Source organism: Crocodylus porosus, unplaced genomic scaffold, assembly GCF_001723895.1.
Source record: "Crocodylus porosus isolate Cpor-Errol unplaced genomic scaffold, CroPor_comp1, whole genome shotgun sequence".
NCBI classification, from domain to species: domain Eukaryota; kingdom Metazoa; phylum Chordata; order Crocodylia; family Crocodylidae; genus Crocodylus; species Crocodylus porosus.
Window position 1 is genome coordinate 38458062 of NW_017728911.1, and position 25773 is coordinate 38483834.

Genomic DNA, 25773 nt, shown 5'->3' on the forward strand with positions numbered 1-25773 from the left:
CAAACGCCCTTCTGCAGGAATAGAGGCCCGGGACAGACATTACACATAAACTGGTTTAAGTGATCAGAAACTGGTTTAAACTTGTAACGGAACAGAAGTTCAGGGCACATCAGCTGGTTTAAGATAAACCTGCTTGAATGTAGGGTCAGACTGAAGTGATTTAGGTCAAACCGGTTTATGAAACTTCTGCCCAGACCAGGGAAGTCTGCTGGGAAGTCTTGGTCATGCACGCTGGTGAAATAGAAAGGTTTGATTCGAAGCAGCAGAGCACCGGGAAGTGTGTCCTGTGTCCGTGGTGGTAAAAGGGATGAGCTCCGTGGGTGGAAATGGGGAAGGAATCATACAAGTTTCCTCACACAGAGATTAACCCTTTGCTAAACTCAGCTGAAAGCTGCTCTGTCAAACTGCTGCTTAACTAAGAGACTTGTCAGTGTTTAATTTCCAAACCAACAACTCAGCTTGGATCTGATCGGGAGCGAATGGAAGTCAAGAGAAACACTGCCAAAGTTAATGGCTGATTGATGCAAAAAAGGGAAGAACGGTGCTGGAGAGTTTCCTCTTTACTCCTTCCCTTTAGCATGACTTAAAACATCGTGCCAGAACAGGCCCACATAAAAGGAAGCCAGTTTAATCTCACTTAAATCAATACAACTGATTAATTCTTTAAACTTTATGTGGTAATCAACTCTCAGTCTGTTGACCTGTTGCTGTACAAATAGCAACCAGAATTTTGCAGAAGTGAATGGGATACCTAAAGACTGAAACAGTGCTCTGTTTGTGCAAATTAAGATTTAAATCATCAGGTCCTAGAAACCGTGGATTATGACGTCTCGGATAGGACTGGCAGGCAGTCAAGCCTTTGCTGTTACTGAAGCACACCAGCCAGAAGCTCGAAGCCACATGGATCCAAAAGCTCCCCTTCTTGCAAAACTATCTTTTCTAAAACTAGTGAATCCGGCTTATACCACAGTACACTGATAGCATGTGCATGCCGCTGGTCCACAACCGCTCATATGTAGCCAGACGATTATTTTTTCCATCCGCGATTGAGTTACGCAGCTGGGACAAGCAGATGTGAATGCTGTGCGCAGAATCACTGCTGTTTCTCTACCAACATACTGCTCCCAAAGATGCTTTTGCCCTATTATCCATCAGTTTTTTTACTGCTTTGATTCTTTTCTGAGAAGCACTGTCCTTGCAAGCAACTCAAGAGTCCCGAGCTATTTGGAAAGGTGAGCTTGTAGCCAAGTGTTCGTTCTGTCCTGCCTATGGATTTTAACTCACAGCTCCCTCTCAAACAAGCCAAACGTGACATGCCTTGGGGTGTGATGCATCGCCATCCACAGTCAGAGGTGCCTTTCCCCACCCCAGCCTTGTGCCGCCATCCTAAGAGGTCCCTACCCTCCAGAGGCCTCCTGCAGACTACAGACGTCTCATCCAGAGACATCTGTCAAACCCGCTCACTCCCAGACTCTTCTCCCATCTGCCTCCCTCCTCCTCCAGGCCTGCACCATGTGCACAGGTGCCCACAATTTACACTGAAACCTGCCCAGCCAAATTCCAAATCTGTGTTTGAAGAGAAGAATGAATGTTTGCATACAATGTCAGGACAAGATAAGTGTCTGTGCTATTAATGAACAGCTGTTCCTGGCAACCTGCCCCCACCAGTCTCGACAAGGGGAGAGCCAGGTAACCTGTTTTCAGCACACTCTGGAGTTCCTTAATGTTTCGGTATATTAAGAACACTAAAATAAAATAGGCATTTTCATTAGCCTCTAGGAAGAGCGCTTTGGTTTGGGTCCAAAACATGCAATTAAGTTGTTTAGACACACAATGCGCCGCGTTTCCGCAGAGAACACCTGGTGGAAGGAATTACAAACAATGCTGAATCCCTGCCAATCCAAAGAGATGCTGAAGTCAGAGATGATGCAGAATGAGGACTGGCGGGGCCAGGTTTTCAAAAGGGCCCGAGGGCAGACATTCAAGGACTTGGCAGCAACAAGTGGAGAGAGGTTTTTCAAGAGAGATCTGCACTCACCAAGCTGTTGAACATCTAGGCCGCAGCGTTTCGTGCAGAAATGCGTGCTTCGAAGGGGCCACAAATAGTTGCTGTATTGCATCAACGTGAGATCTCAAATCCTTCCCAAGCCCCTTGGATGCAACGTGGTACTTTAAAATACTCGTCTAGTACTGAGAAATTGAGAAATTGCCTTGCCCTGGATTGCCTTGCGTGTTGTGGTTTGTGTTCAATGGCGAACCTTACTTTAACAAGCCTTGTGTCATTCCCTACCACTTCCTTTTTTCTTCTTTCCTCATCTCATTTTTTATTCTTTCCATCCTACCTTTGTTTGCTTAAGGCCTCCCAATACCTGAGCATTGTGGGTTGCTATGCATTGGTATCTGTATGGCAATAATGCAGAGGCCCACCATCAGTTCTGGCCCCATTGTGTAAGGTGCTGTACAAACAGATGGATGAAATGGCAGTCTCTGCAGGGGTAGTGGGAGCAGACATTTTAGAAAGGGCTTCCTTCAAGTCCTTGGCACCCATTCAAGCCTTCAGGCCACCTTCAGTCTAGTTCCACTTCACTGGCAGTGCCTTCCGTCTCCGCCACGATGGAGGTATTGTGAGATAATCCGCTTGTGCAGATGGCCACAGATCTCATCAATGAGGGGCTGGGCTGCAGGTTTCATAGAGCTGCAGCAGTGGCAGCAATGAAAGCAAGTCAGGATGCCTTGTCCAGGCCTAGCCAGCTAGTGCAGGAAGCAGGAGGGTAAAGCACACGCTGTTTAGACATTCCCTGTGTGGGACTTTAGCAAAGTCTCATTTCCAAAGTATGCATCTCTATCCATTGCCACGTGGCTCACAAGGACCCTGTCCTGTTCCCTGGACCCCAACGCCAAGGACAAAGGAGAACAGTGACAATTCTCACGTGCTCGGAGGGGAGGCTCCTTTACAATCTGCAGAATGGGCGTTGGAGGAGAGGGCTCCGCACAGCCTCCGAGTTTGGGAAAGGTTGGATCTGGATCTCAGCGTTGCAGCTGGCATATCTCACAATGGGCTGAACCAAACCCCAGACACGAACACTCATGAATTCTGAGAAAGTCTGGTTCTGAACCTTGTGGCTTGGACTCCTCTTTAATTATAGGTCACAAGGAGAGGTGGTTGGAAAATGTTATATATATTCTCTGCGAGAAATGGCTGTTCGGTTAAAAAATTTTCAGAGATTTATTTTGGGGGGACGGGTTGAAAAATCCCCTCCAAGTACTTGGTGGGCAGGGTTTTCTCCTCCTTCCTTGCCTTTTGTTTGGTATACAAGGGAGAGCAATAGACAGAAAAATCCCAGACCTAGAATTTTTCTTTTTTTAAAGAAAGTGAAAAACTTCAAACGAGACCCAAAATTTAATTTTGGCCATTAAGGTGTTTTCATCAATTACAGATTTTTATTTTTTTTAAAAAAGTTGCACCAGTTCTGGTCATACATGTCAAGTGGCGACCTCCAAAAGCCCTGTTAGCCAACATTCATCCCTCAGTGATATCTGGAGTTTTTTGCTAAGCTTAGGATAGGATTATAGCTGCGGCATCCCAGCTTGCACTGTGACTGTGGGCGAAGCCTGTTTTTGAACATGGATGGTCTTTGCAGGCAGATGTTACTGAGAAGCGAAGGGTGTGGAAGGAGATTTTTACAACACGTCAGTGGAAAAAAAGCCCAAGGCCAAATCTCTTAAGCAATGGTACTTCCTGCACTGCCAAACAACAATGAGAATAACCACCCCTGGGAATTGATGATGTTGAAGATCTCCTTGGCCGGAAGGAGCAAAGAGGCAAGAAGAATTGATGTTTCTAAGCAGCTTGACCTAAATCCCATTGAAGTCAGTACTTTATTATTAGACATATTTATTATTTGGATTATGGCTGTATCAAGTGACCCCAACCAGGATATGTCCCTATATACTTGGGACTGGACAAACATTGAATCAGAAACGGTTCCTATCCCCAGAGGGTTATAGCCGAAATAGAAGAGACAAATAAAGGGTAGGAGGGAAGGAGATGACATGCTCTACAAATATGATGACACGGCTGTGCTAATATGACTGTCTCCCTTGACTCTGTTTCTTATCCAGGGCCTGATCCAAAATCCAGGGAAGCCAATGGAAATCGTTCCACGCTGGAATTCAGCAGAGCGCAAGCCAGCACATGTTTATTATGCTGTCCCTCCAGCCTGTCTGTCTTCTCCCCACACAGTACCTAAATATGCAAGAATCCTGCTTTCCAGCCACTGCCCACTCAGTAAAGATGCAGCCACAAGACAGGGGAGAGACAGGGAGATATGTTCACACCCTTGCACTGAGCTGGTGAGTCTAATTTTGGGTTTATCAGCCTTCGTGGTGTCTCTTAGAATATCGACAGTGAAAGAAACCATGGAGCTGCGCAGAGACCACGCGCTAGGATCGCGCAGCGCTCCGACTCCCATGGCCTTCAGCTTCACCAGCGCAGAGATTACTAAAGCAGCTGCAGACCTGAAACACAAGACTAGCCAAGGCTGACAGTTTTCCCTGTACTTAAAGTCCTTTGTTTGCTAAACTGTTTATTTCCACATTTATCAGCGGGTATATAATGGCTCCACAGCAGCCAGATCATCCGTGCAAAATGCAGGGCTTGAAAGCCCATGGATAAGGGTGGGAATATTTAAAAGAGTTTGCGAATGTGTGCAGCTACTTCCATGTGTGCAGGGAGAGGCCGGGGTGCAAACACGGGCAGTTACGTCTGCCTGAATTTGTACGGAGCATGAAGCAATTGCTTTGAGAGCAGTAGCTCTCTGGGCAATAGGTCTGATAGGTGTGGGCAGAGCATTCACCACCAGGACACCCTTTTCTCTCCTAGTTTGATCCTTGCCTGCATTTACAGCACATAACAGCCCTACCTTCACTTCATTGCTGTGATGCCTCAGCTAGCCTTCCCTTTCACTGCCTCTTGCAACTTGGAATAGTTTTTATTAAGGTTGTAAAATCAAGCACTCAGAAGGTAGGAAATGCCAGGATTCTGGCTGCCTGTGTTCAAATGTCCACTTCACTTCCTTGCATGTGCATATTTGAGAGAGTCTTTCATGACATGAACAGATACTAGTTTTTGTACAGGATGGCCGTGAAATTTGGTGCACACAATGGAGGGCACTTCTGTAACGAGCAGTCATTCAGTGCTTGGTTTTCACCTCCCTGTTCAGTGTGTGGCCTGGTTTGCTGTATGCTGTTCAAATCCTGCTCTGAAAAGAGAATATTCCTCTCCTCGTGGGCTTTTCTGTGGCATTTGTGTCTATGGCACCTGCGTGCTTCAGAACCACCACTGAATTTATTTCACACTTCCTGTGAGAGATAAGGGGGAAGAGGATATTCTCTTTACATGATGGGTGAGAGTTGAGGCACAGAGAGATTCAAACTTGAAATGTGCACTAATGTTGGCCTAGGACCTGAATTCTCCGAGTGCTATTTAGAATATATAACTTCATGGCTAAGTACAGACATTCAAAAGCCTGAGCCTGAACTGATTTCAGTTTTGCAAGTTAGTTTAACCTGCATAGATTGAACCGCTTTGCAAGTGAACAGACATTCACTTTTGATTCCAGAAATGCAGGCACATGCCGGCAGTGGCCCAAGCTAGACGCCAGGGGACACTAGAGCAGCCCCCCCTTCTCTTTGGCCATTTTCAAATGGTTTTATATGTACTGAACATCTGTTCTCTTACAGGTTTAAACCAATTTCTGTTCACTTAAACCAGTACATGTGTAACTTCTGCCCCTAGCCCAGGGCCGGACACAGGCATGGGCGAACAAGACAGCTGCCCAGGGCCCAGACAGAAAGGGGGCCTGAAAATGGTAATTTTTTATTTATTATTATCATTATCTCTGGCAAAGTAGGGCCCAATACTAAAAGTTCACCTGGGGCCACCAGGCATCTAGGTACAATGCTGCCTTAGCCCTGCATCTCGAGCAGGTCCAGGGAGGTGATCCTGCCCCTCTATGCGGCACTGGTCAGGCCGCAGCTGGAGTACTGCGTCCAGGTCTGTGCGCCGCACTTCAGGAGGGACGTGGACAGCATGGAGAGGGTCCAGAGGAGGCCACTCGCATGGTCAGGGGGCAGCAGGGCAGGCCCTACGAGGAGAGGCGACGGGACCTGAACCTGTTCAGCCTCCACAAGAGAAGGCTGAGGGGGATCTCGTGGCCTCAGCCTTCTACAGACTAGTCGGGGGGACCAGCAGGCACTGGGGGAGTCCCTGTTCCCCCAAGCACCGCCAGGAGTGACCAGGAATAGCGGTCACAAGCTGGCAGAGGGGAGGTTTAGGCTAGATATCAGGAGGCGCGACTTCACGGTCAGGGCGGCTAGGGTCTGGAACCAGCTTCCAAGAGAAGTGGTGCTGGCCCCTACCCTGGGGTCTTCAAAAGGAGGCTAGATGAACAACTTGCCAGGGTCGTTTGACCCCAGTACTCTTTCCTGCCATGGCAGGGGGTCGGACTAGATGATCTGCTCAGGTCCCTTCCGACCCTAGAAACTATGAAACTATGAAACTATATGTTCAAAGCCTACTTCCCTTTGACTTTACTTACCTCTGCGGTGCCCAGTTGTCCAGTCAGACTCAAAGGTCTTGAGTAAAGTGCTAAGAAAGTCAGTCTTGGGAAGTTTGGTTTAAGCAACTTGCCCAGCATTGCAGAGGAGCCCTGTGGCAGAGGCAGGTTAAAAATCCAGGTGCCAAGAACAGCATTCCCTCACCTCAGAGTTTCCTTTCTCTTCCTGTAATTTCCTGCCTTATTCACTACATATCTGCCAACTTCCGGAGGAAACAAGGCAGGGTTGTAAATACAATGATCTCCCTCTATGCATATACCCAGCGATCTCCTGATTCATACTCAGAGCTGATCCGCTGTGCCCTGAATGAGGCAAGGGTCCTGGGGAAATAGTTGATGGCCATGAAGCTACAGAGTGTATCACAATGTGTGCACCTGGCGGTACGTGTGCAAAACAAGGTTGCATGGGTAGCCCTCCAACCCACAAGCCCTGCAAGCTCACCATCCCAGTTTCCTTGCTGTACTCTCCACCCCAACTCCAGCTTCAAGTTTCCTTTGACTACATCTTCTCAGTAGCCATAACTCTTCCCCAACAAACTCCTTATCCCAGGCTGGTTTCCTGCCTTTCTTCCTTCTCTGTTCAGCTCAGGGTGCTGCGAGATTGAGAACAGAGGGGGGGTCAGCCTCCCAGCTCTCCGTTACGGCGCCGGTCCCTGGGCCCACAGCCAGTCGGTGCAGACAGCAGCCACCTATAGCTGCAATGACAGAGCACAGCCTGCTCCCGAATGCACAGGGCCCAAGCAGGCTCAGTGCTCATGGAAACTTAAGGGAATTTCCAGACACCCTTGACTAAGCCTGTCCAAACTGCAGCTTCTCAAAGGCTTATAACACGGCCAGACTTGGGTGGATTTTCACAGGAGTTTTCAGAGGTGCACACCTGTGACAGTCCGCAGCCAAATTTGAGGACTCGGTCTTTAAAGAAGGAAGTACCCACAGCTCTCCAACAAAAGGCCACTGCAATCTTTCAGCGTGGGCAAACCGAGGTATTTGGGGTTGCAATTTCCAAAATGCAGCCCAAAAACAAACCCCCAGCACGGAAACTTTCAACTCTGTCAAAGATACAAGCCACTGAAAACCAAGTCTGAGGATAGGATGTGTTGAGCAACCTTAATAAGAGGCAGAGCTCCTTGCACCCTGCAGTCTACCCGCACTTCACTCAGGAAGCTTGCAATGACTTTGTAGTGCTTTGCCACTAAAGCAAGTGACAGGGCAATCGTCCTTAAAGGTTGCAGATGTGGTACGTGTTTGTTTTATGTACCCACACATTCTTATTCTGGAAGATAAATACGGTGAGAAATCAGGATGTTTTTGTATATTATTAAGGACACAACCACAGGTGGGATGACTTTCCTCCTGCAGACTAATAGTGATCGTAGGGCGTTTAATGGACAGAAGGGTTCAGGAAGTCTTTGTAACTCTTTCCAGTCAAATCTGCCAGTGAGTTTCTGGGTATAGAGTCACTCCCAGGTATTGTTTTCTTGTACATAGGGATGACACAATGAAAAGTGGCTGGAAAAGGCAGAGGGTTGTTTTGCAGAAGCAGGAGTGGGTTGAGTCTGAGGTCTGTGTTCTGCACACAAAGAAAAGCCAGGGTGTGTAAAAATTCGGGTTCTGCTCCATCTCAATCAAGGGCAAAGAAGAGAGGGGTTAGCAAAATCAAAGTGCAGGAGGTCGAGGACATGGGTTACACCTTCTCTGAACCATCAAAGGTCTGGATGGAGCTGTGGCAGGTGGAAGAATGGGGGAATTAAGATAAAAAGTTCTGAATTTGGTCCATCTTTGACCTGAAGCTTCTTTTTTTTTTTTTTGGACCCAGTCTTGAAATCACATGAGATCTGCCTGCTTAAAGGATGGTAAAAGTCACAGTCTGCCCATAATCAAATTCACCTGGCTTCCCCAAGCAATGGCTGAGCCCCAAAATTCAGAGATGGCTGCCACCCTCCCCAGTGGTATCGGAGCTTGGATTTTGCACACTTTACCCACCCAAACAGGTCCAGTTTCACTAGGTAGGCTTAAAATAATAGCTATGTTTCTTCTCAGTGGTATGTATTAATCACATAAGTCCCTGCTACTGTAGGTTTTACAGCACATAATTTTATGTCAAATGTACATCTCTCTCAAATTTAGCTCACTTTTTTTAGGTCAACTAGGAACCTAAGTGGAGCACGGTCTGTGCTGTTTCATCATGTGCAGCCTCAAGCATATTACTGGTAATAATATAAACAATCATAACCCAAACCTCTTTCATGTGCTTGCATTGGTTTTGATTTAATCAGAAAATGGATGACATTGAAGACAGGGAGATATTTTTCATTGCTGTGTTGCTAAGGAAATTTTAACAAGAGTGTGTATAGCTCAAACTTTTCCCCTAACAGGAAAAAAATATTCTCAGCAAAGGGGAGAGAGTAACAGACATCCCCCCCAAAAAGGAAAGCATTTAAACATCATGATGGAAATCTTCTCCAGGAAGTCTGACATCTCAGTATTCTACCAACATTATAATGGATGGGTTTCCTCTTTTAAATGTCTTGGCATTAAAGTTTAATGAGCAATACTTACTCCCATTCTAAACTTGTTTTTCTCCTTGACAGATTGGATACTTAGTTTGGATTTGTTAACATGGCTAGCCATAAAAACGTCTGCTTCAAACAAACTGATAGATACCATCTTTAGGAAATTGGACTTTGATGCCGTATTTGATTTCCAAGGTGGAATAAGTTATCATTCAGAAGAAATTAACATGGAGTAATATGGGCAGCAGCATAATAAACCGATGCCCCTTTTTATTAGGTTTGAATTTCAATTTAGATGGAAGCATAAATAAACTCAAGCTCCAGCATTCCAGTCTGGTCACATCTTAACTTGCGAAGCCTGGGGAAGTCCTGGTCTCGGCCTTTGTCCTTGTTAGTTAGGAGATAGTTTGTTTGCAAAATTTCCTGGGCAGATTCAGAACTGTGTATCAGGAGTCAGGGCAGAAAGCAGGCTAAATTGCTCCCAGCTGGCTCTTGCTCACAGCACCAAGGGAGCCTGGGTAGAAGCTTCTTTGTCTTCCTTTGGCCTTCTGGTGTGTTGTTCCTGGTTTTCTGCACCCTGTCTGTTTGTTCCTAGTGTCCTAGATCCTGCTAGTTTTGGATGCCCTGGGTTCTGTTTGTTGTCTTCCTGATGTCCTGGCTTCATCCCAGTTCCTGCCTACTGAATCCTTGTTCCAGACTCCAACCTGGACACCTTGTACTCTGGACTGCCTTGCTGGTTCCCCGACCCCTCATGCCCCCCATGCCCCCTGCGGCAGGCCAGTAGGGGGTGCTTCTGTGCTGAGCCACCCACCTCACTGTGCCCGACCCCCTGCCAGGCTCTGAGTGCCTTCCTGGGGGTGGCTCACGTCTGGCCGACCCCCTTCCTAGAGCACACCCACTAGCCTGGGGGTAACGTTGCCGCCACCCAGGGTCTGGAGTGATCCTGGCTCTGTGTCCCCTGGGAAACACAGACCTAGTAGCCCTTGAGGGTAATTGACCCACTTCAAGAACTTGGGGTGCTTCCCTCAGTCTGAAGCACAAACAGTGGTCTCCCTTAGTCAGCTGAACCAAGGGGACCCCAAGGCATAATCTAGACCCACTCCCAATAAGTCTGCCATGCTAAGTACAAAGGAGAACTTTATTGGTTACAAGGAGTAGGTTTGGAATAGGGGGCAGGATAGAGCAATATCAGAGAAATCCCATAGAGCAAACTGGCATGGCTGGGTACCCTTTGATCACGCATCTGAGTTACTGCAAGCTATATATCTAGTTAGATCTCAGGTAGCTTACTTACACGTATCATTCAGAGACAGGTGGAGATTCCCTCTGGAGGCAGGCAGTTCCTAGATCATGAGTTTCAAGAGAGAGCGCAAATTTCAGACAGTTCAGCTCTTCTCTTCCTGAGTTTTCATCATGGCTACTACTCCTCTTGGGAGTCCTCAACTTATATAGCCTTTATGATCTCATTTACCTGGTCCAATGGAGGCCAGCACCTATTGGCTGCAAGCCAACCAATTTGAAATGCATCACTGGTTGCTGGGTAGACTAGCAGGGTCTCTAGCCCCCTCCCAGTCAGGTTGGCATTGCTTGGAACAACAGGGTCCCTGGGGTCAAAGGTATGTGATGCCATTCACTTAGGCAGAGGGAGTAGGTTTCCCCTCTTCCTCAGGAATGTATGCAGCTCAGGTTACCTAAAGAGCTGGGATGTCTGCCCTCTGCAAGGCCCATGTTAACCAAATTGTCACAGAGCAGAGTTTTTGGGGAGAAACAGAGGTGGCATTCTGCCACATTCCCAACTCTAGGACAGCTCCTAGCTTATGGCTTAGAGATTGCCCACATCCTGGTCCCACACAGCTACAGCTGCATGTCCTGAACCCCCTGGCTGGTGACTCCAGTCTAGGTGCCTGCTTTCTATTGCTGAGCCCCCTGGGTCACGGTTCTCCTCAGGGTGTGTGCTTATGTCTCTGACCCTTAGGCTAGGGACAGAAGTTACACATAAACCAGTCTAAGTAATCAGAACCTGGTTTAAACCTGTAACAGAACAGAAGTTCAGTGCATGTAAACTGGTTTCAAAATGGCTGAAACAGTTTAAAGATAAACCTGGTTGAATGTAGTATCAGATTGAACTGATTTAGGTCAAACCAGTTTATGGAACCTCTGTCCGAGACCGCTTCCTGGTTCAAGTTAAATCACAGTTCCCCAGCTTCCCAGCATGCTTTGTAGCCCTGGGCTGGGCTGTGCTGTCTGCTCAAGCAAAGCAGCATTGACCCTGCTCCTCTGCTCCCTTGCGGGAGCAGCGAGGGCTGGCGGACAAGGGGGTGGGAAATCCAGCTGATGCAGTCCAGTCTGCCTGGTGGGGGCAGAGCAGCCCTTGCCAGACTTTTCCCCGCTGGAGTGGAGGAGGCATGAGAGGCATGGGCCAAAAAGCTTAGGGGGAGGGAGAGGGATTACACTCCCCTCTCAGTCATAGGCACAGGGACCCCAGCTTGGGGGGAAAGTTGGGCAGACCCTGGCTGGCATCCCCTGTGCCAGTAGGAGAGAGGGGAGACAGGGGAATTTAATCCCCCTCCCTGCCCCTCCTTCACCTGAGGCACTGCCCAGGCTGTTTCCCCCTTGCCCCTCCAGACACACCTGGGCTGGGGTCCCTGCAATCCTCCCCAGTCATACTGAGGCCTGCCCCCCCCAGCTCAGCTTTCCTTGGCCACTGAAGAAGGGAAGGGAGGGCTTGGTTTAGTGCCCGCCCCCCCGCCGGCTTCTGCCTCAGCCACTGCAGGCATGTGCTTGCATTTCCGAATGAAAAGTGAATCTCTATTCACTTGCAAATCAGTTCAGTCTACACAGGTTAGACTAACCTGCAAAGATTGAATCAGTTCAGGCTTTTTGAATGTCTGTACTTATCCTTAAAGACCTTGGCCTCCTGACTTGCCTGCTTCTGCCTCCCCTGACTAACCTTCCCTGTTCCTGATCCTCTGGGTTGTGACCCTCTGGGGTCAAGTGCCAACTACCCATGTCTCCAGCGTTTGAATTACGGGGAAGCTCAAGGGGGCTGAGCCCCCCCATAAGAGATGAACGCTCCCCAATAAGAGACGAGACCCCCACCCACGGCCTGCCCCACGCCTCAGGCGGCAGTGGTAGCAGCAGCTTCTTCCGACGGCCACCCCCGCAGACTCCCACAAAAGCTGGAAAGTAATTTGAACCCTGTCCCCATTGTACCCCTTGCACTTTGAAGCACTTCTTCCCATCTAATCCTCTGGTTTAAACAACGGGTGGAAATATAGAGGCACTTGAAACTATGGTTTTTGTTAGGGCTCACCACTCTACATAGAGGATGCCCATTGTCAGTCTGCATCCTCATCCGTATACTTACCTTAGCAAATCTCTTTGCCGGTGTTGCTAAGTCTAGTGATTGTCTCTAATAATAGTAAACAGTGTTCTTAAAGTCCTGGATTCATGTGAATCTAAGTTTACATGGGTTTTTTTTTAATGTTTCCTTTCTTTAATGTTGTGGAGGCAAATTTGAGAACCTGAACCCTAATAGTTACACCTTTATTATACACATATAAAAGTTTACATTTTTTTTTAAAATTTGATGAATTTAAGACATTGGGGGACATGACTTAAGATTTTCATGTTGAGGGTTGGTAATACTGTCTTAGCATTGTCTCTGTAATCCTTTCAGCCTTTGTGCTTGAAGAAAAAACACTTGATCAAAGCCTTCTGTTTTTGACTAACTGATCCTGTTAGGTCTATAGCGCCTAATAAATAACTGTGAGGTTAATAGTTACAGGTAGAGAGACAAAACAAGAGACTCAATAAATCGTGGAAAATGCTTATGGAAAATCATACTGAACAAGAGCATTCAACATTTCTTCTGAGTTGTTTTCTTAAGATGATCACTGATCACAACTTGTGCTACAAACGATCCTGATAAGCCTCTTCCTGGGACGGGTTAGGGCAGCAGACAAGCCTTTGAAATTTTAAAGCACTAAGTTCCACTGCAAGAGAAAAAAAATAAACCACAAGTAGACTGTAGAAACCCATACAACATCATAGCAAACATTTCCTAATTTACTGCAATGCCAGAAGATGATTCACCTCTGTTCCTGTTGCATAATCCACCCCACAGTTTAGAGGAGAGTAAAACTAGAAAAACCAAAGGTCTAGCTGGGCTTTCGGTGACATTTATATTTAGGTAAATATATACAAAATTAGGTTGAACTTTCAGATGGAAAGTGTGAGTTCTCCAGTGACAAAGGAGACGGGTAGACTAGGGCTGTTTTAAAGATGATAAACTATTGCATAGAGCCACACCAGGACACATTCTGATCTCATTTGTACTGGTGTAAATCTAGAGTTATATGACTGACATCAGTGGACTATCTCTGGATTTACATGGGTCAAATTGTGCTTGTACTCTATTAATCCTTGCCTGCGTGTCTCGGGTTAGCTGGATTTCAGTGGGTATAGTATGCACAGAAGGCAGGATAGAGTTGCACCTTGTAGACTAAATCAGAGGTACATAGCATAAGCTTTCATGCCCTCAAACGCTCACGTCCTCAGACATTGTGAAAAGACCTGAACATGGCACACTGCTCTGTGCATCTGACAAAGTGAGCCTGGGATCCTAAAAGCTTATGCTATATACTTTGGATTTAGTTAGTCTATAAGGTACAAATCTACCTTGCCTTCTGCAACACAGCAGCGAGCTACCTTTCTCTCTAGTATACACCACCACGTCGTCTCCTCAGAGAAGGAATATGATGTGGAAAAGAGACTGGGGAGCTAGCAATAGCTATACCCCTCCTGCCTCTGTGTTAACTGGCTAGACAGATGTCAGGGAAGTCAAGAAGAGGGACAGTTACTGCACCAAAAAAAGAGCAAATGGATCTGGGAACAGATGTAACTTTAAACTGTTTTAAAAGGGGAGTGAGCGCTCACCCCTTGGGATCACACTTCAACTGATCCAATTTAATTATTACATTTGTCCAGTCCTATGCCAATGTAAGTGAGCTAAACCACTGCAACATTAAACCAGAACTAAACATATTCAGTATTGGCATAACTGTTACAGCTGTCCACATCTACTACCTCAAGGCCCGGAGAGACACTCTCGTTCTCCTACGCACCATCCCCACCCAGGACTGTGTTTAGAAGTCACAGGGTGGTGCAGTATTAATTAAAATTCAGATTTGTAATTTATACAGATCCGTAGTTGGTGAGAACAGCTAGATATAACTCACAGTTATATCAATATATTAAGACCCTATCAAAGCGTCCATGCACTACTAGATGATGTCACCTTTGTATTACTATTGGGAGAAACAGACAATTTCCCATGTTGATTAGATGAGCAGAGTTTTAGAGGAAATGGCATGAGTCCACAAATTATCTAGATCCGATTCTGCTCTCTGTTATCTTGAGGTAAATCAAGGTAGCCCCACTGACTTCTTCTAAGTCACTCTGTAATCGGTTCCCTTGCATTAGGAGACAGTAAGTTTCCTTTGCTCAGAGTGAAATAATCAGGACAAGACCTCTGAGGGTGCCTTTTTTGAAAGTCTCCATTCCTGTAGTACTTTCGGTGCTGCCACATCACTTGTCACCTCACTTCAGCTGATGTGTTACCTGCTCCAGATGAGTTTTGCTCGGCAATTCATTAGGCAGATAACACAGCTGGTAAGTGCTCATCTTGAACAAATGCTCTTTTCAGTCGTGAAAGGTGCTACTCAGCAAAAGCTCAGCTCCACAGGTGCTTAGTCCTGTTTCACTAGGCAAAACTGTCTCCTTCCTGCAAATACAGAAATGCTGGCATTGGTCTCTGCCCTGTATTCTGCCCATCTTCCTTGGCTTGGGCAGGCTCCTGGCATCCCATAGCCCTATGTAGGGGTGCTAATGCTCGCACCCCAGAGACCTCCATGAAACGTGCCACTGGGGAGACATACTAATAAGCCCAGGAAAGCGGTCATTTTCTCTGGGCAGTCAGCAGCGCTTGCTGTCAAAAGCTAAGGGAGGCCCAAAGCCAAATAGGTATTAAAGTCTGGAAGCAAAAAGAATGATTGAGGGCAACATCAGTCGAAGGGAAAAGACTGGGAAGCCTGTGTGAAGGTTCGTGAAATGAAGGTTTTTGCCTTTTGCCAGTGGAGACCACAAACCCAACAGGCAGCTGTCCGTGGGCGAGAAAAGGATGCCTGACTCACCATCTCTGAACACTTCCGAAAGCCATTCTGGGTTGGGAACTGGGAGGAGAAGCAGGGCTTTCCCCCTTTAATTGGGATGAAGTTGATTCTGGGTTAAGCAACAAGGAACAAATGCCCATTAACCTAGACTTCCTCATCCCCTGGTGCTTGCTGTGCTCTACAGAAAGCAGCAAAGTAGCCAAGGACAAATGTTTCTGCCATCTGGCTGAGCTTGGTATAGTGAATAGCTCTGGCACAACAGCTAAATCTGTCAGGCTGTAGATAAACACAGCCTGAAATCTGTTATAGTAAGGGGATAGGTGTGATAATAGGGAGGTAGATAGGATAGATATGGCAATGATAGACAAATAGACCGTGATAGACAAGATGATGATATATAAGCAGATGGATCTGGTAGGAAATTGGATCTAGATTGATAGGCAATGCTGATAAATCACATTGAGAGCCTCTGTCAGAGGATGCCATAGAAGAAAAAACCATAGATCTGTGTGACTTGTCACGTGTAATGCCGTTGTTCGTTTTTCTATACCCTGCTTATAGAAAAAAATTAAACTGAGAAGTAGTATAGTTTCTTTTTGGACCAAGGAGCAGGATGACACCACAAATCATTTCAAGATACAAGCTTAGAGTTCAAAACAAAAAGGAAACTATTTTTTTTTTAACTGCAGATCTGAAGCTTAATGTTCACACATTTTTCGGTGGGGGGAAGCACACATTAAAAACTGCTCCAGGGCTGAGGTTTTACACAGCGGGTTTCAGGCTAAAGTAAATTTTTATAGCTGACTTATGCTGAATAGAAGGGTTTCTATTAGAAAACCCGGCACCACTTTAACTATAGCAGCTTTGGCTGGTGCTGCTGTAATTACTATGTTAACATCGGCTCCAGAAATGGGAAACAGCCTGTTGTTTGTTCTTCGTTCTGATGCAGGGAGGGTGTGTGTTTGCCTCCTGCGGAGAGCCTTTTCTTCCTCCGGTATCCTGTAATGTGGAATCCTTGGTATCCTGTGTTAAACAGAGGCTTATTTCAACTTCATAATGCCATCCACATGCTGTTAAGTGAGCAAACGAATCACAGTGATAACATGCACATTAAGGTCCTGATTCAACAAAGCACTTGAGGACATGTGTAACTTAAGCCTGTGCATAAGTCCATTCCAATTTTTGGGGTGAGGAGCCGTTGATAAATAAGGATGGATTTAAGTATCTGCTTCATTTCTTTGCTGAATAAGGGCCTCTGGCCTGACCCAAACCCTTTTGAAGTCAAGGCAAAAGCTCCCAGTGACTTCAGATCCGCTCTTAAGACTCTCTTTCCAGAGTCTAATTATTATTATTTCATCCTAATTCATCAGTACCTCCTTATTCACACAGAATCATTCCTTCATCCTGCATTGAAGACAGCTTGTGGAGGGCAAAAGTTTGACCTTTAACTCTTAATTAAGGAGGCATTGTGAGTGTACACAACCAGAGAATATCAGACAGAAAATCTTGTGTCTTCTGTTGTATCTTTCAGCTGGTCTTGACACACAGGCCTCTGACTTACATTTTTCACTGAAAAAGGAATGGCATATTGTCATAATAACCTATTACCAGCACTGAACTTGTGTAGAGCTTTACCTCTTTGGAGGAGATAACATCTGCTTAGGGGTTGTTTTTGAGGAAAAACTTCATTTCTTGCAATAGCACACAGAATGGTCTTTGCTTAACTGAAATGTCAGGTTGTCTTGACTATTACGGGAGAGGGGAAATGTCTTTGTTACATGACGCCGTTCAGCTTTCATCCTCTTTACAAAAGCCCCCAGCTCACTCTAAACAAAATAAAGCAAGGGTATCATTTAAAAACAAAACCATTTTTAAATGCCTTTGATCTCCTTGATTTCCTGTGAAGTCCAGAATCAACTGTGTCTTTAGGACCTCGAATATGATAGGCAGTTTCTCCGCTGCCTTGCAGCTCATGTTGTCTTTGACACCTAAGCCAAGTGTATATGGAGGGGGTGCAGCATACCAGTGCACACACGTGTGAATCAGGAAAGGTTTCTGATTCAGAGGTGGTTTTATGCCTCTTTTGCATAGATGTGAAGAATAAGCCGACTTAAAAATACCAGAGAATGTTCCCAGTTGGTGCAGTTAAAATTTCTTTAAATGACAATCACTGTGCGAGCTGAGAAGAAAGAAAAAAAATGAAAAAGAAAAAAAGAAACAACATGATAAAAAGTCTCAAAGATTTTGCAATTGGTTTTTTGGGGTTTTTGTTTTGTTTTGGGGTTTTTTTTGGGGGGGGGGGGGTTGGTAAAATATTTCCATCCTAAGTCCTGTCTCTCCAGCTTCCCCCTCCTGCTCCCTCTTTTCTTTCCCTTCACCCACCTACAGGCTAATGTCTTTGGCTACATACCCTGTATTCCAGTTCTCTTGTTGGTCTCTCTTTCTCCACTTTTCCCTCCCTCCAGCAAAAAAAATATCACGCCTTGAAGCTTCGAAGCATCACACGCTCATCCTATTCTTCACTATGGGCTCTTGCAGTCTCTCTATTGGTTTCTCCCTTCCTTCCTTCCTCCTCGCCCCCAAGGCTTTATACAGCCCCATTCCTGCCCACATCTCAGTCCTGGCCTCCTTGTCGCAGAGGACCTAAGCTCTTCCTGGTTGATCCCCACACCTGTTTCAGGGGGAGGCGGGGGATACGGGTATGGAGATGGGTGCGCAGTGCGAACTGTGTAACAGGTTTTTAATGGTTTAACCTTCGAAGCGTCCTTTGATCTGCTAAGTGAACCACAAGGGCCCCTTGACAGAGTGTTGGAGGTCAAGTTATAAATATATATTTATTTATATATATATAGAAATAAAATTTTTTGCCGGAAAAAAAGGTTGATTCCCGTACATATTTCCTCTGTTGACTTTTCTTTTTGTCATCTTCCTTTTTTTAATATCTTCTTCTACCCTGCCCCCTGAGATTAGAGCAGCTATTCTTTCTTTGTTGAGCATGCCTTCCCTGTCTTCTTTCAAAAAGAGCCTACTTCCAAATCTGTGATCATCTTTAATATCTTTCTTCATCCCTCATGCAACTTCCTGTAATTATTTGGGGTGGGAAAAAGATATATATATTATAGATTGTAAATTATTTAGGTCAGGGTCTATTTCTTACCAAAAGCTTGTAAAGCACGACATTACAAGCATCTATGGTGCTATGTAAGTAGCAACAGGAAATATAATCTCTTGTATTTGCAAAATGCTCTCCTGTTTTGCAAAAGGCAAGCATTTATGCACACAGAAAAAGTACACTTCCTGTCACTACTTATATCAGTGCCATACGTAGAGGCTATGGTGCTGTCCCAAGTTTAATGTTAATTACACTGAAGAAAAATGGGGCATTGTATCTTTAAGGCCTAACAACTCTATTACGTGTAACTTTTTAAAGTAAGCGGGATGTTTTCAGACAATGGAAAGCCGCATATTGTTACTCCCTGCACAAATCAGATAAATTGTTCTGCAGCTTAACTGACAGCAGAGACAAAAGACTTTGTCTCCCACATTGTGGCAGTAACATCTGGGAGCCTGTTTCCAAATCTCTCCCCCTGCATGAGGCCTCTCTTTGTTCAAATAGCAAGAGAGAGAGAAAGAGTGAGAGAGCGCGCAGAGTTTCACATGCCTCAAGTTGAGTTAAAATCTGCAGAGCCTTAGTTGCAACATGATGGCGAAGAGGGGGGAATAGCTTGCACGTGTTATGTGGAGATTTCCTAGCAAAATAATAGATTTTCTGGGGCTTTGAATGGCAGGGTAGAGCATTATTTTGCAAATTGCTTAGTTTCCATTCCTGCATCACTGGTATTCAGTGCAATGAAGGCTTTGTAGATGATATAGGGGAAAGCCCCAGGGTTTCAAAGCTAACTGCCAAGTAACCTGACAGATCACCTCCTCTTGAACCCAGCAAGAGGAAGGATGAAGAAGAGACAAATTTCAGCCAATTTACACTGTTATAAATCCATGGTGGGAGATACTGCCTGCACTGTAGCTGCTTTATGCTGGTCCTCTGCCACAGTTTCCATACGCGGAGTGGATATAGACCGTGGAGGATCACCCTCCCATGGGGGCACCCTCTGATGATGAAGATATGTCTGTCAAGCAGGATCTTCTCTGTCCATCCTTCGTGTAGTTGACGAAAGTGTCCTGACCAAGTGATCCCCAGCTGCTCTAATGGGTCCCTAAGGACTATTGCTCTAGTTTCCACACAGCTGTCAGCTTTCCAGTTTGTGTCAGGCTTTAGACCAGCAGCCAGATGGATGCAGGATGGAAGTCAATGATCTTTGAATCAAGCTCTCAAATGCTTGAGAGGTATCCGTATTAGACAAAGTGAGCTTTCCCAGATCTCATTAGCAGCATGACAGTCAGGGAGATGCCTAATGACATCATTTAACCAGGACTCGTGGAAATAAGTCCAGTGACTCATAGAAATTGCAGAAATCAGGGATAGAGAGGAGCTTTCCCTCCCCCTTCCTAACTCTTCTGTCCCCCTCCCCCTTACTATTTCCAGTTTAATTTCCAGCACTGGAATCCTTACGTAAGGCATATTGGGGTCTCTTTAGGAAGTCAGGCTGATATGATTTTGTGCATCTATAACCTTTCATTTCAGTATATGACCAAAAGCAGTGGGGTATAGAAGAGGCAAATATGGGTATTTCTCATTTATAGCCTAAATTCTTGTATATGCATGCAGGATGTAGGTTTGCCATTTGGTTCAGACTCCAGAACTGGGACCAAAAGCTCTTAAACTATACTGTATCTACACCTACACTCACTGTCCTGTTAATATATGGCAAAGAGTAAGATCTCCAGCTACAGTGACTGCACTGGGTATTATTATATGCCACACCACCTGTAATAAACAGTTCTTTAACATTACTTCAAGCATTTTGCTTACTTGGCTAAAGTTCACCAGGATAGGTCATATTTTGTCTTTTGGGCCTTAAGCCAAAAAAATTTGGTGTATATAGAATTAAAATTGATACTGTATAAATATGCTTTAAAGTGAAAGTATATAATTAAACTAGGCAGCTCTGAATGCTTAGGGTATGTTTTTACCGCAGCAGCAGCAGGCCATGACTGGGATGGTACTGAGAACGGCAGTGATGATGAGGCTGCTCAAGAATCGTCTCAAGCAGATGGTCTCGAGTATCTTGAGAGTGGCCACAGAGGGTGCCTCACAACAGCCTCCCCAGCATATACTTCCAGGTTTGGAGGGTGGGTGGGTGGGAAAGGCATGCACGGTAGCATCTGAGCAAGGGCCACTGTCATTACAATGTAGATATGCCTGTCATAAATAATCAGATGGGAGCGTCTCCCTTTTTAGGATGCTTTTGCACTTAAGATTCTCCATATACTTCCCAAAGGTAAGAACATAATAACTGTATTCAGTTGACTACAGTGGGTTTAGGATCAGGCTGTTTAAAAGGAGGGCCTGATTCTCTTTTAGGCTACACTTCCTTTCCACTGCTCAGCAGCTGTAAAATACATTTTCACATTTCAAAGTGAAAAGTTTGAGACATCTCTAGTATCTCTGAGATAGGTGGAAAGAAAGAAACAGGATTGTTGATTCTGAATAAAAGTTACATGTCAAATCAACCAGGATTTTAGAAATAATGATGGTGATCACATGGAGATACAAATTCAGTTTAGCTTAAATCATCTTTCTGTTTCAGTGCTGCATGACTAAGTCAAATGACCGTTCAGTAAAGAAGGTTCTCTCTCTTCCCTCTTCCTTTATTCCTAGCACTAGCAGCATTTGTATCAGTGGCCAAAACAGATATTATAAAATATCCTCAAGGGACAGAATTGGCAAAATGAAATACCCATGGATGGGGGCAAATTCAAGGGGGTCGAACTGGTGTGCTTCATAGGGCTGGAAGGGAGAGGTCATCTAGTCCACCCCCCTGCCTAAGGCAGGATCATTCCTATCTAAACCATCCTATAAAATCGGTAATCTAAACTCTACGTAAGACTACCATCAACCCTGACACAACACAGACTTAACACCCGAACCTGCCACAGGTAAAGCAGGGGAACCATGGCCGCCAACATCCTGCTTCTATGAAAAGTTGTCAATATATGCTCGAGAGGTGCTGGGTAGAGGGCCATGTCCCCCACTACAAAGGAAGGCAACTCCCCCCCCTCCCCCCGCTCCATTCATACCAATCTAACCATGGGGTAAAATTCCTTCCTGACCCCAAATGTGATCGGTCTGACCCTGAGTGGAGGGGCAAGACCCTCTAGCTGGGAACATCCAGCTTTGGTCCCAACAGGAACACTGGCACCACACTTGGATTCCTGCCTGGCAATGGGCAGCAGCATTTCTAGTCAGGCAGTGCAGAGGGAGTCAATTGACTTCATGGCTTATTGTCATCTACCTGATCCCTTTGAAACTCTTCATTGAACAGGTGTTAACAACTCTCCTGCTTAATGGTCTTGATCGAGCTATCCTTTGTTCTGCTGTGCTAGTCTCTGTTAGCTGCTCCTGGTCATGAAGCTCCAATTTCACAGTCCTGCAGACTGTTTTTTAACTCATTCCAATGAAGTTATATTTGCTTTTGCTTCAGTTTTAAACTACATAATACAGCCCTAGCCCCCCTAGCATGGTAGTAAAGCTTCTAGTTTATTTTTAACTGGTGAAAAATACATGCTGCTTTATAAATAATGATGTATTTCACCAGCTACACCCCCTTTTTCAAAATTCTAGCTCCTCCCATGCCTATGGTTAAGCTCCAAGAAATGATTTTCAGAGGCAAAATGAGTAAAGTGCCCAACACCTACCAAAAACTTCTGGGCCTTTGAAAATCTCCATCACAGTTACCTCAGCTGTACTCAAGCACCAAAATCAGCGGCCTACTTTCCAGAAGCAAAGCAAAGTTAATATGAATGTAAGCTCATTCTAATGCATTCACAAACTCTTTAAAACCATCTACCTTTCTTCAGCTGTCTATAGGCTTCTATATTCCCCACAACTCCATTACTAGCAGCTCCCATGGGCATCAGAAAAGGACTATTCGGGCACTTGTGTGCTTTACTAGACGGGAACATTAATTGTCCAGGAATATCAATCATAGACCATTTGGAGGGCATTATTTTCAGGAGAAAAATACTACTGTTTTAAAATTCATCATTATGATAAGTTATAAGACCTGCAAGTGTTGACCTGAAGTGCCTTGGAATAAACATCTGGAAAATCTAGTGATCAGGCCTCCTCCCTTAGCTTTGCAGAGGGTTTGAGATCCAAATACCATCCAACTTCTGCTGCTTAGCCCCTCTCTAAAAAAAATAAATAAATATTTTTAAATGCCATAATGTCACAGTACAGGAGTGTCTGCGTATCGCTTGGATGACATTTTATACCAGTGGAATCTTGCATGTTGAACAGATAGTTCTTATTCTGCCCGTCCCACCCATATATTCATCGTTAGTCCTCTCTATTGCTGTGGTCCTTTTTGCAGTGTTGATGAGTAGTGAGTTAATTGTGACTGTTCGCATTGCTTGGTGTTTTACTCAAAGCCTCAGCTCTTGAAACCACACGGTTACCGTCTATCACAATCTCAGCTTTCAGTTCATTTCATCCCCCAAGTGTGCAGAGAAAGTCTGGCAAACATGAACTCTCAAGTCTCAAAAACCAGAAGGTAACTCAGCATTTGTTATGTCTATTATTATTTCTACGTTGTTATTTTTAAATGAATAATCGGATATTTCGCAACGCCTAGCATGAGTTTTGAATGCTTGGTAATCTGGCCTTTAGAGCGCATGGAAAATACAATGGCATTCTGCACAGAGAGAATTTGATTTTTCGAATCTTGGCTTCAGTTGGTCTGTCCTGATTGTTTACCCCACTTCTAAAAGACTCGGAGATGCTTTGGGAGCGTGTCGGTCTCATCATCAAAGAGCTCTCGCACAAAGGACTTTATCTGCACAGAACAAATAAATGAAGGACAAACATCCCTTCTCCCCTAAAGAGCAGCAGTGTTTCCTCTGCAATCCCTTTCCCTGTCTGCGTAATTTCTGTACTTTTATGTTGACTTAATTTCAAGAGGAGCAAAAACAGCTCTCCACAAAAATGGCTTTTGCAACAGTGGACATCCTAAAGGAGACTCAGTCGGGGAAAAAATTAAAGTAAATTATTTTCTCCCTCCCATCGTCCCAGAATGGCTTTGTGTTTGGGGTTCCTGTATTCAGTGCATACAGCACGGGACTGTTCCCTCTGTCACTGCCGGCTTGCTGGGGTGAATTCCGAGCAGAAATGGAGGGCTGAGGCATATCAGTGTTGCATCTTTTGATCTTTGAGAAGCTTTCTTCTGTTACACGTTAAGCTGTCAGCAGGCAAAACCAACATGGATTCTCTCCAGTGTTTGAAGAGTTGCTCCATGAAGAATGGCCAAGCACAGCTTCTCCCACACATCCTCCAGTTGTTTTTCTTATCTAAGCAAACTATGTATAAATATTAACATATTACTCATGGGCAAATCATTCCATGCCACTCCTCTTTCTTTTTTGCTGCTGCTGTGAAGAGGATCCTTGCTTGAAATTAGGACAGGGTTTAAGATCAAAAGGAATTAAATAAAAGCAGACTGGAAAACAATAGTGCTTGCTTAAATAAGCCTATACAATTAAAACATTTTCATGTGTGCTTTCATTTTGGAGTAGGCAGCAAACAGCAGCCTTAACTGAAGTCTAGGCCCATTGAAAAACTCCCATTGACTTCAGTGATGCAGGGCCAAGGCCTGATGCATTCCCTTATACATATGTATGGTGCACATGGGCCTGTGGTCTGCCCAATTTCAACACAGATTGTTTATCTAGCAAATGGAGGTCTGAATTGCATGGTTGGAATTGAGATCAGAAGGCTCACGAAGTCCAGGAGTGTTCGCTTCCAGGGCTTTAGTCTGGGCCCATCTCTGATTTCTAAGATCACAACACTTTGATGGCACCTTTTCTAATAATATCCCTGCTTTTTTCTCCCCCTACTAAAATATTCATCCTGAATCCCCCTTGTGTACAAAAGTCAATGTATTTCTCAAAGAAGTATATACTTGTATCAGGCTATCTGACACACCAACAGATGTTGAAAGGAAGCTTTGCAAAAGAAACCCAGGAACACAGAGCCCCATTCATTTAAAAAAGATATTTACTTGTTAAAGGTGTTTTCTGAAGATCTTTTTGAAAAGTTCCATTGGATATGAAATGCCTGGTTCAAAAAAGAAAACGAAGACTTAAACAGATGTATCCTGGCAGGACAGCAGGTATACAAACAGCAAGGGAGAAGGAAGGGTCAGTCATATGTGGCCACGACAGAAGAAATCTCCCATTTAAAATAAAATACTTGCAGCTGGTGTCCAGACCATCTGTGATACCTGTAAGCCCCTGCATTAGTGAGCCCCTGCATTTGAGGCAGGCTTTGGTATTAAGTTGTTTCTTTTCTAATGCAGCTTCTTTGCTAAATTATGCAACAAAAGATAATATCTAGCTATGTCTTGTGTTTTTATATGGCCCCACTCACCCTGGGAACCAGGACCCACAAGCACCCATTTCCACGTAATAGAGAATTTAGGCCTTACTAAAAATTAAAAACATGGACTCTCTCATCTGTAGTTGTACTCAAGGCTTTGAATGGGTAGATGTGTGCACGTCCAGAAAAGATCAGTGTGACCACATACAACCATTTGTGTTCAGTGTCTCGGCAGGTTTTCAAGGCGATTGTGGGAGGTGCAAGGGCTGCCTATCTGTGGACCAGTGCACTGAATACCCTCTCCACTTCCAATACCCTGAGGCCAAGCAGTCTCCATATCTGTAGTGCTTACTGTATGTCTACATTAGAGTTGTTTCTTTAAAGTTAACAGGTTGCTTATTAACTTGAGGTTTTTTTATTTTTATTTGAAATTTAATGTCAGGCCAAATCAGTTCCTAATTCTATCAACTGAGCAGAGCTCAATCGTTCAAGTCTGCGTGGGATTACCACGCACATGTATCCTGTCTTCCAGACTCTTCAGCCTGGGGCTTCAGGTACTCTCAAATCCATGACAGGCACCCTATGTGCAAGCCCCAAGCCCAGAGGCCTTGGAGTTCAGATGCCCCCTAGGCTCGCTTGCCCTTAGCCAAAAGGCCGAAGGAACAAGCTAGAGGGAAAGCCCTCCCTCACCATAAATTGTATAGCTGAGATCCCTGCATTTGGAGGTATTTGTAGACTCTCTCAGGGGTCAGCCTGCCCACAGTGCAAGGAAGGAACCCTCTAACTACACCAAGACATTCAAGGCCAAAAGAAGGCTATCTGCCCTGCAGGGCAAACAAAACCACCTGGGCTGAAAACCACCTCATGGTGGTATCTCCCCTGCCAGGTAAGTATTGTTAACATGTTTGTGAAGATTAGTCCTGGCCCTCTCCAAAGGGGTGGCACCCTGCAGAGAGCTCTCCCATGTATTAATGCTG

At 45.1% G+C, this 25773-nt stretch overlaps 2 long non-coding RNA genes across 2 annotated transcripts in view; one reads left to right on the plus strand and one right to left on the minus strand.

Annotated features, from left to right (window-relative positions):
• LOC109309202 overlaps positions 1 to 6642 on the minus strand; it is a 14107-nt gene extending 7465 nt beyond the window's left edge. The window contains exon 1 of the long non-coding RNA XR_002100830.1: positions 6600 to 6642. This is a non-coding gene — a long non-coding RNA (uncharacterized LOC109309202). The remainder of the gene's footprint in view (positions 1 to 6599) is intronic.
• The window catches only part of LOC109309201, a 19334-nt gene extending 8485 nt beyond the window's left edge, over positions 1 to 10849 (plus strand). The window contains exon 3 of the long non-coding RNA XR_002100829.1: positions 10747 to 10849. This is a non-coding gene — a long non-coding RNA (uncharacterized LOC109309201). The remainder of the gene's footprint in view (positions 1 to 10746) is intronic.
• The last annotated feature ends 14924 nt before the right edge of the window (positions 10850 to 25773 follow it).